This window comes from Pongo abelii, chromosome 1 (assembly GCF_028885655.2).
Source record: "Pongo abelii isolate AG06213 chromosome 1, NHGRI_mPonAbe1-v2.0_pri, whole genome shotgun sequence".
NCBI classification, from domain to species: domain Eukaryota; kingdom Metazoa; phylum Chordata; class Mammalia; order Primates; family Hominidae; genus Pongo; species Pongo abelii.
Genome location: NC_071985.2, coordinates 226,233,267 through 226,248,771, shown reverse-complemented (window position 1 = coordinate 226,248,771; position 15,505 = coordinate 226,233,267). Strand labels below are relative to the sequence as shown.

Below are 15,505 nucleotides of genomic sequence, written 5' to 3'. Positions count from 1 at the left end.
TCTATATTCTAGGGTGTTGGTTTCCTAAGGAATGAGGAGGACATCATATTCTCCTGCAGCCAGTTCTCCTGTAGAATCATCTGGTTGTTTTTTTTTAGAAAACACCCTCTCTTTGCCCTTAGTAAGAGGAAGCAGCAGCAGGGACCTGGGCATCCAAGGAGCGCTGGGGGTTCTGGGCTGCTCTCAGACTCTTCCCTGTTTATTAGCTACTGCATCTTCCCCATGCACACAAGGGGTCTGTCAGCACAGTGCAGAGGAAGGGGCTGTTCCTTTTCACATCTGGGCTGGACACACTCTTCACGGTTCCAGCATGAGGCCTTTCCAGAGCTGGCCCTTTCCCCAGACCCTAGCTTGAGTCCCAAGGCATCCAGGCTGGGGCCAAGGGCTCTTATGGGACTGAGCACTAAGGAAGGTCTTTAGCACTGGGAAGAATGTGAATGCTGGATTCACCACCATCACCATCACCACCACCATTATCACCATCACCAGCAACATCACCATCTCCATCATCATCAACATCCCCACCGTTGTCACCACCACCACCATCACTATCACCATCATTACCATCACCACAATCACTATCACCTTCACCACCATCACCACCATCACCACCCTCACCACCACCATCACCATCACCATCATCACCATCACCACCATCACCACCACCAGCATCACCCTCACCATCGCCCTCACCACCACCATCACCATCACCACCATTACCATCACCACCACCACCACCATCACCATCACCACCATCACCATTACCCTCACCACCACCATCATCACCACCATCATTATCACCATCATCATCATCTTTTTTACTTCTTGCAGCTTGCAGGTTCCCAAACAAGTCTTGGACCAGCTGATCAGATGGGATCTCCCCACAGGGCTGCATACCTGCTGGGCCTCAGAAATTCAGCTACTTCACAGAGCTGCTTTATTTTGCTTTGCTGTTTCAATTCTGCATGTGATCACATTCTCAGGTTTTCTTTTTTTTTTTTTTGAGATAGAGTCTTGCTCTTGTCACCCAGGCTGGAGTGCAGTGGCACAATCTTGAGATAGAGTCTTGCTCTTGTCACCCAGGCTGGAGTGCAGTGGCACAATCTCGGCTCACTACAACCTCCGCCTCCGCAGTTCAAGCGATTCTCCTGCCTCAGCCTCCTGAGTAGCTGGGATTACAGGCATGCACCACCACGTCCGGCTAATTTTTATATTTTTACTGGAGATGGGGTTTCACCACGTTGGCCAGGCTGGTCTCAAATTCCTGATCTCGTGATCCACCCACCTCAGCCTCCCAAAGTTCCAGGATTACAGGCATGAGCTACCGCTCCCGGCAAGTATTTTGTTTTTAAATTCAGCCTGCTCCTGGAGGTTTTTTCTTGGCTTAAAAATAACGTTAGACTTGAAAGTTCATTGTCTTAAAAAATAAAGAAGAAAAGACAAAATTGTGGCTAATGGAGGCGCAATCTCCAGACACAAAACTTGGATTGATGATGGTAAAATCTGAGAGCCTGTGTTGGAAGACAGCAACCAGGAGCGAGATGTTGCCCTCTTTAGATTTCGTGTCTTTGCTTCAGTGGTTTTCTTTAAAGGCAAGCAAAGGTAAGTAAGCCATAACAAGTGTGCTTGGTTCAGATTTCTTCTTTCCAGAAGAGAATAAGATTTCACAAAGTATACTGAAGAGAAAGTTATGTTTCCTTGTTTTTTTGAGATGGAGTTTCACTCTTGTCGCCCAGGCTGGAGTGCAATGGTGCGGTCTCCGCTCACTGCAACCTCCGCCTCTCGGGTTCAAAGGATTCTCCTGCCTCAGCCTCTCAAGTAGCTGGGATTACAGTCGCCCACCACCACACCCGGCTAATTTTTATATTTTTAGTAGAGATGGGATTTCACTATGTTGGCCAGGCTGGTCTCGAACTCCTGACCTCAGGTGATCCACCCACCTCGGCCTCCGAAAGTGCTGGGATTACAGGAGTGAGCCGCTGCTCCAGGCTGTTTCCTTGTTTTTTAGACCTAGATGGAATGTGGCCTGGCGACAGTCCCGTATTCACCCGGTCCTGAAAATTCCTCCCTCTAGCCCTCCGTATCTGTTGTGCAGCGGTCTTAGGCCCTGCCTGCCTGGCGCCTGGGGCCCTACTGTGTATGTGGTCAGTCTTACAAAATGCAGAATTCTCTCTATTTGCATTGCTGAGTGACTAGCTGAGGCAGGTAGGGTGACTGGGAGGAAGCTTTGTTACAGATAACTTGACAGCCAGGGGCGAGTTTAAAGGATGATGGTAATAAAAGGATAGTCAGGCCTCAAATTTGGGCTTCAGCAGTAAATCAGTGCAAGAATAAAACTTACAAAGGTCACAGGCAAGAGTGAGATCATCCTCTTTTCTAATACTTGCTTATGCTTCTACATCCCTTATTGAGGAATACCAGCCACTCAGCACACTTATGAAAGAGTAAATTATCTCCGGATGGTGGATAATACCATGTCATTAGTCCATGAGGCATCTAGCTCAGCGCCACCTGGGTCTTAAAGCACTTAAAAAATGTAATTATACAACAAATACACCAATACCTGTTCATTGGGAAAGACTCAAATGATAGATGAATACATAAAATACATAAAGCAAGACTTGAAAGTTCTCTGTCCTCCCCTCCCTCCCCTCCCTCCCCTCCCTCCTCTTGCTTTCCCCAAAGTCCCACTTTGAGGTCTCACTTACAGTCTGTTTTCTAGGAATTTACGAATGTGTAACTCTACACACCCACATCCGCACACATTGTGTTTTATATATACACAGAGATTGTACATTATTGTGTCAATTTTTAAAAAATAAAGTAAGGTCGAGCATAGTGGCTCATGCCTGTAATCCCAGCACCTTGGGAAGCCGAGGTGGGCGGATCACCTGAGGTCAGGAGTTCGAGACCAGCCTGGCCAACATGGCGAAACCCCGTCTCTACTAAAAAAAAAATACAAAAATTAGCTGGGCCTGGCGTCCGGCGCCTATAATCCCAGCTACTCGGGAGGCTAAAACAGGAGGATCGCTTGAACCCGGGAGGCGGAGGTTGCAGTGAGCCAAGATCATGCCATTGCACTCCAGCCTGGGCAACAAGAGCAAAACTCCATCTCAAAATAAATAAATAAATAAAATAAAATAAAATAAAATACATAGGATCCTATTGGGTATATTGTTTTGCAAATTGAATTTTTTGAAACAGTATGTCTTAGAAATCTGCTCATGTTCAAGTTTACTTTGTTTATATAATGGTTGAACAGAATGTTATAGTATAACCACACTGTAATTTATTTAACCTTTTTCTTTTTTTTTTTTTCTTTGAGACTGAGTCTTGTTCTGTCACCTAGGCTGGAGTATAGTGGCGCGATTAAGGCTCACTGCAGCCTCCACCTCCTGGGCTCAAGCCATTCTTTCACCTCAGCTGCCTGCCCCTCCACCCCCCAGTAGCTGGAACTACAGGTACCTGGCACTGCAGGCGCATGCCACCACACCTAGCTAATTTTTTGTAGAGATGGGGGTCTCACTATGTTGTCCAGGCTGGTCTCAAACTCCTGGGCATTCCTCTATTAATGGATTTCCCCCATTAAATTTTTTTATTGCAGTAAAATACATACAACATGAAATCTACCATCCTAACCATTTTAAGTATACGGTTCAGTGGTATTAGATACATTCATCCCATTGTGCAACCATCAGCACCATCCATCTCCCGAACTCTTTTTCATCTTGTAAAACTGAGACTTTGTATCCAGTAAACACTAACTTTCCTTTCCCCCTACCCCCAGCCCCTGGCAACCACCCTTCCACTTTCTCTCTCTATGAATGAGAGTACCCTCAGTACCTCCTATCAGTGGAGTCACATAGTATTTGTCTTTCTGTGACTGGCTTATTTTACTTAGCAAATCATGCTCAATGTCTACATTGTGGCATGTGTTAGAATCTCCTTCCTTTTTTTTTGAGACCGCTCTGTTGCCCAGGCTAGAGTGCAGTGGTGTGATCTTGGCTCACCGCAACGTCCGCCTCCCAGGTTCAAGCGATTCTCCTGCCTCAGATCCCAAGTAGCTGGGATTACAGGCGCGCGCCACCACACCAGGCTGATTTTTGTATTTTTTGTACAGACGGGGTTTCGCCGTGTTCTTCAGGCTGGCCTCAAACTCCTGACATCAAATGATCTGCCTTCCTTGGCCTCTGAAAGTGCTGGGATTACAGGCGTGAGCCACTGCCCCTGGCCCATAGTTTCCTTCCTTTTTAAGGCTGAATAAAATTTAAGTGTATGTATGTTCCACATTTTGCTTATCCTTTCATCCCTTTATAGATTCTTGGGTTCCTTCCACCTCGTAGCTGTTGCGAATAATGCTGCCGTTAACATGGTGTCCACAGCTCTTCTGGACCCTGCTTTCGGTTCTTTGGGGTACACACGCAGAAGTGGAATTGCTGAATCATACGGTCATTCTCATTGTGGTTTTGGTTTGCATTTTCCTAATGACTAATGATGTGGAGCATCTTCTCATCTGCTTATTGGCCATTTGTACATCTTAGAAATGTCTATTCAAGTGCTTTGCCCATTAAATTTTTTTTTCCAGGGGCCATGCTAATAACCTGTGTTGTTCCATTTTTAGTATATGTGCTACTGAAGCGTGCACTTTGCCCAGTTTTGAATCGGGTTTTTGTTGTTGTTGCTGATATGATTTTTTTTTTTTTTTTTGAAACAGAGTCTCACTCTGTCTCCCAGACTGGAGTGCAATGGCGCGATCTCAGCTCACTGTAACCTCCACCTCCCGAGTTCAAGTGATTATCCCACCTCAGCCTCCCATGTAACTGGGATTACAGGCGTGTGCTACATGCCTGGCTAATTCTTTTGTATTTTTAATAGAGATGGGGTTTCATCATGTTGGCCAGGCTGGTCTCGAATTCCTGGCCTCAAGTGATCCACTTGCCTCAGCCACCCAAAGTGCTGGGACTACAGGCGTGAGCCACTATGGTTGACCCACGCATAAGCCAACTTTAATGTTTTTCAATAAAGTTTTGTAATTTCCCCATTAAGGGTTTACACATCTTTTGGATTTATTGTTAAGTATTATTAGGTCTGTCTTTTTTTCTTTCTTCTTTCTTTCTCTCTTCTCTTTCTTTCTCTTTTCTTTCTTTTTCTTTCTCCCTTTCTTTTCCTTTCTTTCTCTTTTCTTTCCTTTTCTTTCTTTCTCTCTCTCTCTCCTTCCTTCCTTCCCTCCCTCCCTGTTTCCTTCTTTCCTTCTTTCTCCTTTTTCTTTCTTTCCTCCCTCCCTCCCTCCCTTCCTTCCTTCCTTCCTCTCTTTTTCATGTTAATTCCTTTTTTAATTGTTTTCTGATTGTTGCTGGTATATAGAAATGCAGATACTTTTATTTACTTATTTACTTTTTTAAGAGACAGGGTCTTGCTCTGTCACACAGGCTGGAGTACACTGGTGCGATCAAATTTATGACCTGCTTTTAGGCAAAAAGGGGGAGGGCAGAGAACTCTTTCTGGATCTGTTGATTCTCAGTTGCCTTCAGCTCAAAATAATCTTTAAGCCAAAGTGGCATATTCTGTGGTGGCCTGTCCGGATCCCCTTCAAGCCTCTCTGACCTTTCTTCTGCCCTCCAGCCTAGGTGACAGAGCTAGAGTCTGTCTCAAATAATAATAATAACAATAAATAAATAAAGCACACTTTCCATTCTTGGTTTGCTAAGAGTTGTCATGAGTAGATGTTGAAATTTATTGAATGGTTTTCCATCATCAGTGACATCTTCTGGCTTTTCTCCTTTAATCTATTACCATGGTGAATTATATCAGTAGATTTTCTTTTTCTTTTTTTGAGACAGAGTCTCGCTCTGTCACCCAGGCTGGAGTGCAGTGGCGCGATCTCAGCTCACTGCAAACTCTGCCTCCCGGGTTCATGCCATTCTCCTGCGTCAGCCTCCCCAGCAGCTGGGACTACAGGCGCATGCCACCACACCCAGCTAATTTTTTTGTATTTTTAGTAGAGACGGGGTTTCGCTGTGTTAGCCAGGATGGTCTCCATGCCTGGGTTTTCTTGCATGCCTGAAGTAAACCCAATGTGGTCATTATGTTTTTATACATTACCAGGTTCTCTTTGATAAGTATGTAATTTAGGGTTTTTACATCTCATGAGTAAAGTTGAACTGAAATTTTCCTTTCTTGTACTAATTTTGGAATCAAGGTTACGCTGAAGTCATATCTTTTTTTTTTTTTTTTTTTTGAGACGGAGTCTCGCTGTGTTCCCCAGGCTTGAGTGCAGTGGCGCAATCTCAGCTCACTGCAAGCTCCGCCTCCCGGGTTCATGCCATTCTCCTGCCTCAGCCTCCCGGAGTAGCTGGGACTACAGGTGCCTGCCACCACGCCCGGCTAATTTTCTGTATTTTTAGTAGAGACAGGGTTTCACCATGTTTGCCAGGATGGTCTCGATCTCCTGACCTTGTGATCCGCCCGCCTTGGCCTCCCAAAGTACTGGGATTACAGGCGTGAGCCACCGCACCCGGCCTACAGTCATATCTTGAATTGGGGAGCATGTTAGGCCGTTCTTGCATTGCTATAAAGAAATACCTGAGATTGGGTAATTTATAAAGAAAGAGGTTGATTTGGCTTATGGTTCTGCAGGCTGTACAGGAAGCATGGCCCTGGCATATGCTCGGCTCCTGGGGAGGCCTCAGGGAGCTTTTGCTTATGGTGGAAGATGAAGTGGGAACAGGAGTCTCACATGGTGGAAGCAGGAGCAAGAGACAGGGGTGGGGGAGTAGATGCCACATACACTTGACAACAACCACATCTTGGGAGAACTCACTACCGAGAAAACTGCACCAAGCCATGAAGGATCCGTCCCCATGACCCAAACGTCCCCCACTAGGCCCCACCTCCAACACTGGGGATAATTCAGTACGAGACTTGGGTGGGGATAGATATCCTAACTATATCAGGGAGTATCCCTCTTTTTCTTTTCTATATAAATATTTCTGAAGGGTAAGAATTATCTATTCTTTGAATGTTTCATGGAAATTTCCCCTAAATCCACCTGGGTCTCAAGCTTTTAAAAATTGAGCTGAAATTCATCTAACAAAATGAACCATGCTAAAGCAGACAATTCCGTGGCATATAGCACATTCATAATGTGCAATCATCACTGCTATCTAGCTCTGTAATATTTTCATCCCTCAAAGTAAATCCTGTACTCATTAGAAGTCACTCCTCACTCCCCATTCCCCTCTCCCACAGCCTCTGGCAAACCCTATTTGACTTTCTACCTCTGTGGATTTACCTATAATGAATGTTTCATATAAATGGAATCATAATAACATAATGGAGTAATATTATATGGATGTACCACATTTTATTTATCCATTTATCCACTGATAGACATTTGGGTTATTTTTGTCTTCTGGCTATTGTGAATACCACTGCTATGAGCATTCATGTACAACCATTTATTTCACTACCTGCTCTCAATTCTTTTTTCTTTTTCTTTCTTTTTTTTTTTTTTTTTTTTTTTTTGAGATGGAGTCTTGCTTTGTTTCCCAGGCTGGAGTGCAGTGACACAATCTCAGCTCACTGCAACCTCTGCCTCCTGGGTTCAAGTGATCCTTCTGCCTCAGCCTCCCTAGTAGCTGGGATTACAGGTGCACACCACCATTCCCAGCTAATTTTTGTATTTTTAGTAGAGACAGGGTTTCACCATGTTGGCCACGCTGGTCTCAAACTTCTGATGTCAGGTGATCCACCTGTCTCGGCCTCCTAAAGTGCTGGGATTACAGGCATGAGCCACCACACCCGGCCAAGAGCTGATTATTAAAAAGAGTTTGGCACCTCCTCCATTCCCTCTTGCTCCCTCCCTTGCCATGTGACAAGGCTGGCTGCCCCTCCTCCTTCTGCCATGAGTGGAAGCAGCTTGAGGCCTCACCAGAAGCAGATGCTGGCACCATGCTTCTTGTACAGTCTACAGAACTGTGAGCCAAATAAACCTCTTTTCTTTATAAATTACCCAGCCTCAGGTATTCTCAGGTATTCTTTTATAGCAACACTAAATGGACTAAGATACTTTCATATCTCTTAACCTCTTTTTCATATTTTCAGTTTCTTTACTTTTTTGTACTGTATTCTGTATAATATTGTTTTCTGTGTAATATTTTCAGATCCACTCTCTAGTTCATAATTCTTTATTTTATTTTATTTTTTTGGGACAGGGTCTCACTCTGTCACCTAGACTGGAGTGCAGTGGTGTGATCTCGGCTCACCACAACCTCCGCCTCTCAGGTTCAAGAGATTCTCCTGCCTCAGTCCCCCAAGTAGCTGGGATTACAGGTGTGCACCACTACTGCCTAGCTAATTTTTGTATTTTTAGTAGAGACAGGTTTTCCCCATGTTGGCCAGGCTGGTCTCGAACTTCTGACCTCAAATTATCCACCTGCTTTGACCTCTCAAAATGCTGGGATTACAGGCGTGAGCCACTGTGCCCGGCTCTCACAATTTTTTACTTGTGTTCATTCTGGTGGCTAATGCATCCATTGGTATAATAATTTTAATTATTATATGTAAATTTTATTTTTAGATGTTTTATTTCATTCTTTTTTTTTGGTCTTAGTTCATTTTTGCTGCTATAACAGAATACCTGAAACTGGGTAATTTATATAGAACAGAAATTTATTGTCTCACCATTCTGGAGGCTGGGAAGTCGAATAGCAAGGTGCCAGCATCTGGTGAGGGCCTTCTTGCTATGTCATCATATGGCAGAAGACATCACGTGGTGGAAAAGCAAAGAAAAGGTAGAGGAGGCCAGGTGAGGTAGCTCACACCTGTAATCCCAGCACTTTGGGAGGCCGAGGTGGGTGGATCTCCTGAGATCAGGAGTTCGAGACCACCCTGGCCAACATGGCGAAACCTTGTCTCTACTAAAAATACAAAAATTAGCGAGGCGTGGTGGCAGGTGCCTGTAATCCCAGCTACTTGGGAGGCTGAGGCAGGAGAATTGCTTGAACCTGGGAGGTGGAGGTTGCAGTGAGTCAGGATTGTGCCACTGCACTCCAGCCTGGATGACAGAGTGAGACTCCATCTGAAAAGAAAAGAAAAGTAAGAGAGAGAGCAAGAAGGGTTGAAGCCACTCCTGTGATAATGAGAACCCATTCCTGCAGTCTGACATTAGTCCACTCACAAGGGTGGCACCCTCATGATCTAAACACCTCTTAAAGGTCACATCTCTTAGTACTGTTACAATGGCAACTAAGTTTCTTTCTTTCTATTTTTTTTTTTTTTTTTTTTGAGACAGCATCTGGCTCTGTTGCCCAGGCTGGAGTGCAGTAGTGTGATCTTGGCTCACTGCAACTTCAACCTTCCAGGCTCAAACGATCCTCCCACTTCGGCCTCCCAAGTAGCTGGAACTACAGGCATGAACCACCAAGTCCAGCTAATTTTTGTATTTCTTTTTTAGAGACAAGGTCTTACTACGTTGCTCAGGCTGGTCTCAAACTCCTGGGCTCAAGCCATCCTCCTTGCCTTGACCTTGGGATTATAGGCGCAACTCACCACACCCAGCCTCTAAATTTTTCAATGACCAGAATTAATCAGTTCTGTCCTCTCCTCCAAAAAGGTAAAAACTTTAGTCTGTTCTCACTTCAGTCCTCATTCTTCTTCTCCTTGAATTAAGGATCCTTGAACTTCTCCTTGAACTAAGATCTGGGATCTTAGTTCTCTATTATTATTAATTTTTTAGTTATACATAAAAATTACTTAAACTTCTCTGACTCAAAAAAAAAACTTCTCCATGATGTGATTATTATGCACTGCATGCCTATATCAAAATATTTCATGTATCCCATAATATATACACCTACTATGTACCCGCAAAAATTAAAAATTAAAAAATTTTTAAAATTACTTAAACTTAACTATAAGTTATAATGGCTGCTTTGCTTATAATTGCCCACTGGATACCACATTTTCCTTTTTTTTTTTTTTTTTTTTGAGACAGAGTCTTACTCTGTCGCCCAGGCATGAGTGCAGTGGCGCAATCTCAGCTCACTGCAATCTCCACCTCCCCAGTTCAAATGATTCTCCTTCCTCAGCCTCCCAAGTAGCTGGGATTACAGGTATGTGCCACCACGCCTGGCTAATTTTTTTATTTTTAGTAGAGACGAGGTTTCATCACATTGACCAGGCTGGTCTTGAACACCTGACCTCAGGTGATCCACCTGCCTTGGCCTCCCAAAGTGCTGGGATTATAGGCGTGAGCTTCTGCATCCGACCTTTTTTCTTAGAACTTTGATGATATTAATATTATTGCATTTTCTTTTAGCATTCTGTGTTGCTGGGGCTTGTATAATTCTTACTCCTCTGTAGGTGACTTTTTGCTTTTTGTTTTGCTCTTTGGAAGCTTTATTCTTCTTATCCTTGGTGTTCTGAAATTTTGGGAAACGTATCTAGGTGTAGTCTTATTTTGAAGCAAATCATTTGGCATTCAGAGGGCCCTTTCCACATGAAGACTTGTATTTTTCTTCAGATCTGAGAAATTTTCATGTTATGTTTTAATTATTTAATCTATGCCACCACCCTGTACTCTTCTCAGATTCCAAATGTCTCTTAACCTTTCTTCACACTTTGTATCCCTTGGCATTTTTACTAAACAGCCTGTTCTTGGCCGAGTGCGGTGGCTCACACCTGTAATCCCAGCACTTTGGGAGGCCAAGGTGGGCGGATCACGAGGTCAGGAGATTGAGACCATCCTGGCTAATGAGACCATCCTGGCTAACACGGTGAAACCCCATCGCTACTAAAAATACACAAAATTGCCAGGCTTGGTGGCACACGCCTGGGAGGCCGAGGCACGAGGAGAATCGCTTGAACCCAGGAGGCAGAGGTTGCAGTGAGCCGAGATCGCGCCGCTGCACTCCAGCCTGGGCGACAGAGCGAGACTCCCGTCTCAAAACAAACAAACAAAACAAAACAAAACAACAGTCTGTTCTTTTTTTTTTTTCGAGATGGAGTTTTGCTCTGTCACCAAGCTGGAGTGCAGTGGCACCATCTTGGCTTACTGCAACCTCTGCCTCCTGGGTTCAAGAGATTCTCCTCCGGCCTCAGCCTCCCGAGTAGCTGGGACTACAGGCGCCCGCTCCCATGCCCACTAATTTTTTTTGTATTTTTAGTAGAGACGGGGTTTCACTATGTTGGCCAGGATGGTCTTCATCTCTTGACCTCATAATCTGCCCGGCTTGGCCTCCCAAAGTGCTGGGATTACAGGCATGAGCTACTGCAGTCGGCCCTGTTCTTATTTTTTATTTATTTTTAGATGGAGTCTCTGTTGCCCGGGCTGGAGTGCAGTGGTGCGATCTCGGCTCACCACAACCTCTGCCCTCCAGGTTCAAGCGATTCTCCTGCCTCAGCCTCCCGAGTAGCTGGGACTACAGGCGCGTGCCACCATGCCCGGCTAATTTTTGTATTTTTAGTAGAGACAGGGTTTTACTATGTTGGCCAGGCTGGTCTCGAACTCCTGACCTCGTGATCTGCCCGCTTGGCCTCCCAAAATGCTGGGATTACAGGTGGGGGCCACCGTGCCCGGCCTAACAGCCTGTTCTTATTTCACGAATATAATATTCTGTCTAATCTCCAAGGATTGTTTTAACATCTGTTTGCTTTGTGAAATGTTTGCATGGGGAGTAGTCTTTGCTTATTGAGTTTTGTACTTTTCTTGATATTAATTTTCCTAAAATGCTTGGCAATTTAAATTTTGGGCTCATATTTCAAAATTCCTATTCTCCTGTCTGTTGAACCAGGTTCTGATGACATGAGTTTGCCTCTGATAACCACAGCAGAGGAAACACAGGGCAGTGTGAGGAAGGCTGAGTCCTCTCAGTCAGGAGGGCCTTTCCAGCCCACCTAGAAATAGTGCAGATTTCTTGCTACCCAGGGTCTTGCTGTGCCTCTTGTCACCAATGCTCTGGCCTGTGGGCACACACTCACTGTGACACAGTTTAGCATAAGAGAGGTGGGGAAGGGGGCGAAGGCAGCTGGCTGATCCTCCAAGAGCCCCCAGATAATCACCCTGACTCCACCCCAGGGCTCCTTCCTGTTCCCTATTTCCATAAAGGGAAGAGCTTTCTCAGCACTCACAGCCACCTTCACAGAAGTCATCTCCTATAGATTTTTTTGTTTGTTTGTTTGTTTTTTGAGACGGAGTCTCACTCTGTCCCCCAGGCTGGAGTGCAGTGGCAAGATTTCAGCTCACTGAAACCTCTGCCTCCTGGGTTCAGCAATTTTCCTGCCTCAGCCTCCCAAGTAGCTGGAACTACAGGTGCAAGCCACCATGTCTGGCTAATTTTTGTATTTTTAATAGAGATGGGGTTTCACCATGTTGGCTAGGCTGTTCTCAAACTCCTGGCCTCAAGTGATCCGCTCGCCTTGGCCTTCAAAGTGCTGGGATTACAGGCGTGAGCCGCACCCGGCCCCTCCTGTAGATCTTTTAGCCTTTGGTCTTTACTTTGGTCTTATTTCTCCATCAAACAAGACCCATCTATTTTCTATCCTTCATGAATTCCTGAAACAGTCTGGTATGCCAATAAACACTTTTGTTTTTCAGTAATGCGTTTATTCTGAATTTCAGGAGATTTTCAGATGTGTAGCAGGAGGGCTATGGGACCCTTCATGGCCCTCCATATCCATGTTACATTACACTCCTGGCTATGACCTGTCACATAGTTGTTCTGTGCCACTTTGATTAATAGCACAGTGTACCTTGTCTTGGTTGGTCTTCATGCTTACAGGAAAAAGACCTGCCAACGTCAGGATTTGTAACCAGAAAAGGCGTTGAAAACATATCCTCAAAATCAGGCTATCAAATTTTAGAAGAAAATCTTTCAGACCTAGAATCAGTTATAAAGTGAGATGATAAACAGTTCCAGAAACTGTAAATGGACTGCTTCTAAGCCACAACTTGTCTTCGTACACACTGATGTATACATAATACGGCAAAGTTTTATGTGCAACTGAAGGTGTGGCATTTATGATTCAGAAAGAATGAGTTCGTGTAGATGGAAATGGGCATTTGGGTGGGGATTAGGCAAGGACAGAATTATAATGCACGCCGGGTGGATGGTAACACCTCTTTTTGTCTATACCAAAACTGTTCAGAGAAAACTGTATCCATAAAACTGACTTTTTGTGGTTACTAAATACATAGAATCATTTAAGTATCCAATTTGAGAAAAAAAATTACATGAGTAGAAGTCATCCACAGATGAGTAGTCCAGGTTTTAGAGGAAAAAACTTTAAATGAACATTTCAGTTGGGTAAATCAGTTTCTCAGTGAGAATCTTCTCAATCTCATCTTGCCAGATGACAAATGACTATCTATTATTGTTAAAGTTTGTGGACTCTTGCAAAAGGAACAGTCGAATTGATTCAGCATCAACTAAGCGTGGAAGAAAAAACATATGTAACTGTGAAAACAAAAACAAAACAGATTTCTGGCTGCTGTCCTCAGAAGCCTCCCACACAGATGATGTTCCTGACAGGATCAACAAACGTTGCATTTCACTGTCCCACAGCGCAGCTTCGTCCATCAGCCACTGACTGGCATGGGCCAGGAGCACTTTTGGTCTCGGTGACAGTGACTTCCTTGCTCTGCTGTGAACAAGTGTCCTTTCTGTGAAAGTAGGTCTCATGGTTCTAGGGCTGATCCCAGTGCCATCCCACAACATTTCAGTGTGCCCGACAGCGTGCCTGGCAAGCAGCGAGCTCCTGACAATTGGAAGCTGCTAATGCTGTTACAGACATCTGCAAGCAAGTCAGATCAGCCAGATTCCATCACGTGAGACACCTTGGAGGACAAAGCCACATTGTGTGGAGGAAAACACACCACCATTCAGGCCCATCGTCATCCTGCTTTCTCCTATACTCAGTCTCCCGCAGTGCCAGGTAGGTTTCTGCCTGTACTAAGAAGGGTGAATGGAAAGGTGAGATGTAAAAACAAACAAACAAACAAGGGCTCGAAATGTCTATGGGAAGATAAAATTGTGGCAGTGCTTTAGAAAACAAGAAGCGCATGATTAAATGGACTGTTGTTTTCTTTAGAATGCGGGTATTATAATTGGTATTGAGGTGACGCATTAGGGCTTTGAGGTGCCTCCCCACCCCGGCCTCTGCGCTGGCAGTGAGAACCCAGCCCGTGCTATCTTCACAGTTCTCGGCCCATGGAAGCACAGGCCACCTGGGCTCCTGCAAACAACAGACGTGTAATTAGAGGCTCCTGGGCTGGGATGATGTGGTGCACAGACAAGTCTTATCACGCGTCTGAGCCGCTGTAGGTGCCTGGAGTTGCCTCTGCAGCCCGGAGCAGGTGAGCGGAGGCTCCCGTGACTCACCCAACTGCAGGAACTGTCAACTGGCTTCTGCCCAGCCAAGAACTTTTATCAATCACTAAGTAGAGACACTGTGTACAAGGACACCGGTTCATCCAAGAACATCAGGACAGCCAGGAATTCAAAACACAAAACACAGCTTCCTGCATGTTGCACCCCAGGCGGCTCTGAGGCTCAGCCCAAGGAAGGTTTGGGGCTTGAGCCAGAAAGACACGATTCACTCTGACTTACACAAGAGGGGAGTGTACAAAAGTCATGCAGTCCCAGGGGAAGGCACTGGGCTAAACCCTCATGACTGTAAAATGAAGAAATAGGCATGAAGCATGACTAGGGTGTTTATTTGATGAGGACCCAGAGTTATGTCCAAGGAATGAAGGCGTTGCCTTTCTACAACAGAGCAAAATGTCAAGTTAACTGATAACATGTACATTCCTCAGGACTGGTCCCTGAGTGAGACAATGTTTTTAGTGGGGAAAAAAAGAACAAATACATGTGTTTTCCTGGATGCTGTTTTAGGGAGCTTGCTGCAGGTTTACTTGCTTGCAGTTCCTGCTAGGTTTCAGGATTCCCAGGGTGGGAGGTGATGGGCCAAAGAGAGGCACTCTAAACTGATAGCCTGAGATCACAGCTTCCTCCCTTCCTTCCTTCCTTCCTTCCCTCCTTCCTTCCTTTTCTTTGTTTTTGAGATGGAGTCTTGTTCTGTGGCCCAGGCTAGAGTGCAGTGGTATGATCTTGGTTCACTGCGAACTCCGCCTCATGGGTTCAACTGCCTCAGCCTCCAAGTAGGTGGGATTACAGGTGCCCACCACTGCACCTGGCTAATTTTTGTATTTTTAGTAGAGATGGGGTTTCACCATCTTGGCCAGGCTGGTCTCAAACTCTTGACCTCGTGATCCACCCACCTCAGCCTCCCAAAGTGCTGGGATTACAGGTGTGAGCCACCATGCCTGGCCTTCTGTCTTTCTCTTTTTTTTTTTTTTGAGACGGAGTCTTGCTCTGTTGCCCAGGCTAGAATGCAGTGGTGCGATCTCCGCTCACTGCACACTTAGCCTCCCAGGTTCAAGCCATTCTCCTGCCTCAGCCTCCTGAGTAGCTGGGATGACAGGCGTGCACTACCATGCCTGGCTTAT

The 15,505-nt window shown here is 45.2% G+C and overlaps 1 long non-coding RNA gene across 1 annotated transcript; it reads left to right on the top strand.

Moving 5' to 3' along the window:
• The first annotated feature begins 3,122 nt into the window (after window positions 1-3,122).
• On the top strand, window positions 3,123-5,692 carry LOC129059786 (uncharacterized). The gene is made up of 2 exons (XR_008525873.2): window positions 3,123-3,461; window positions 4,318-5,692. It is a non-coding gene; the product is annotated as an uncharacterized LOC129059786 (long non-coding RNA).
• The last annotated feature ends 9,813 nt before the right edge of the window (window positions 5,693-15,505 follow it).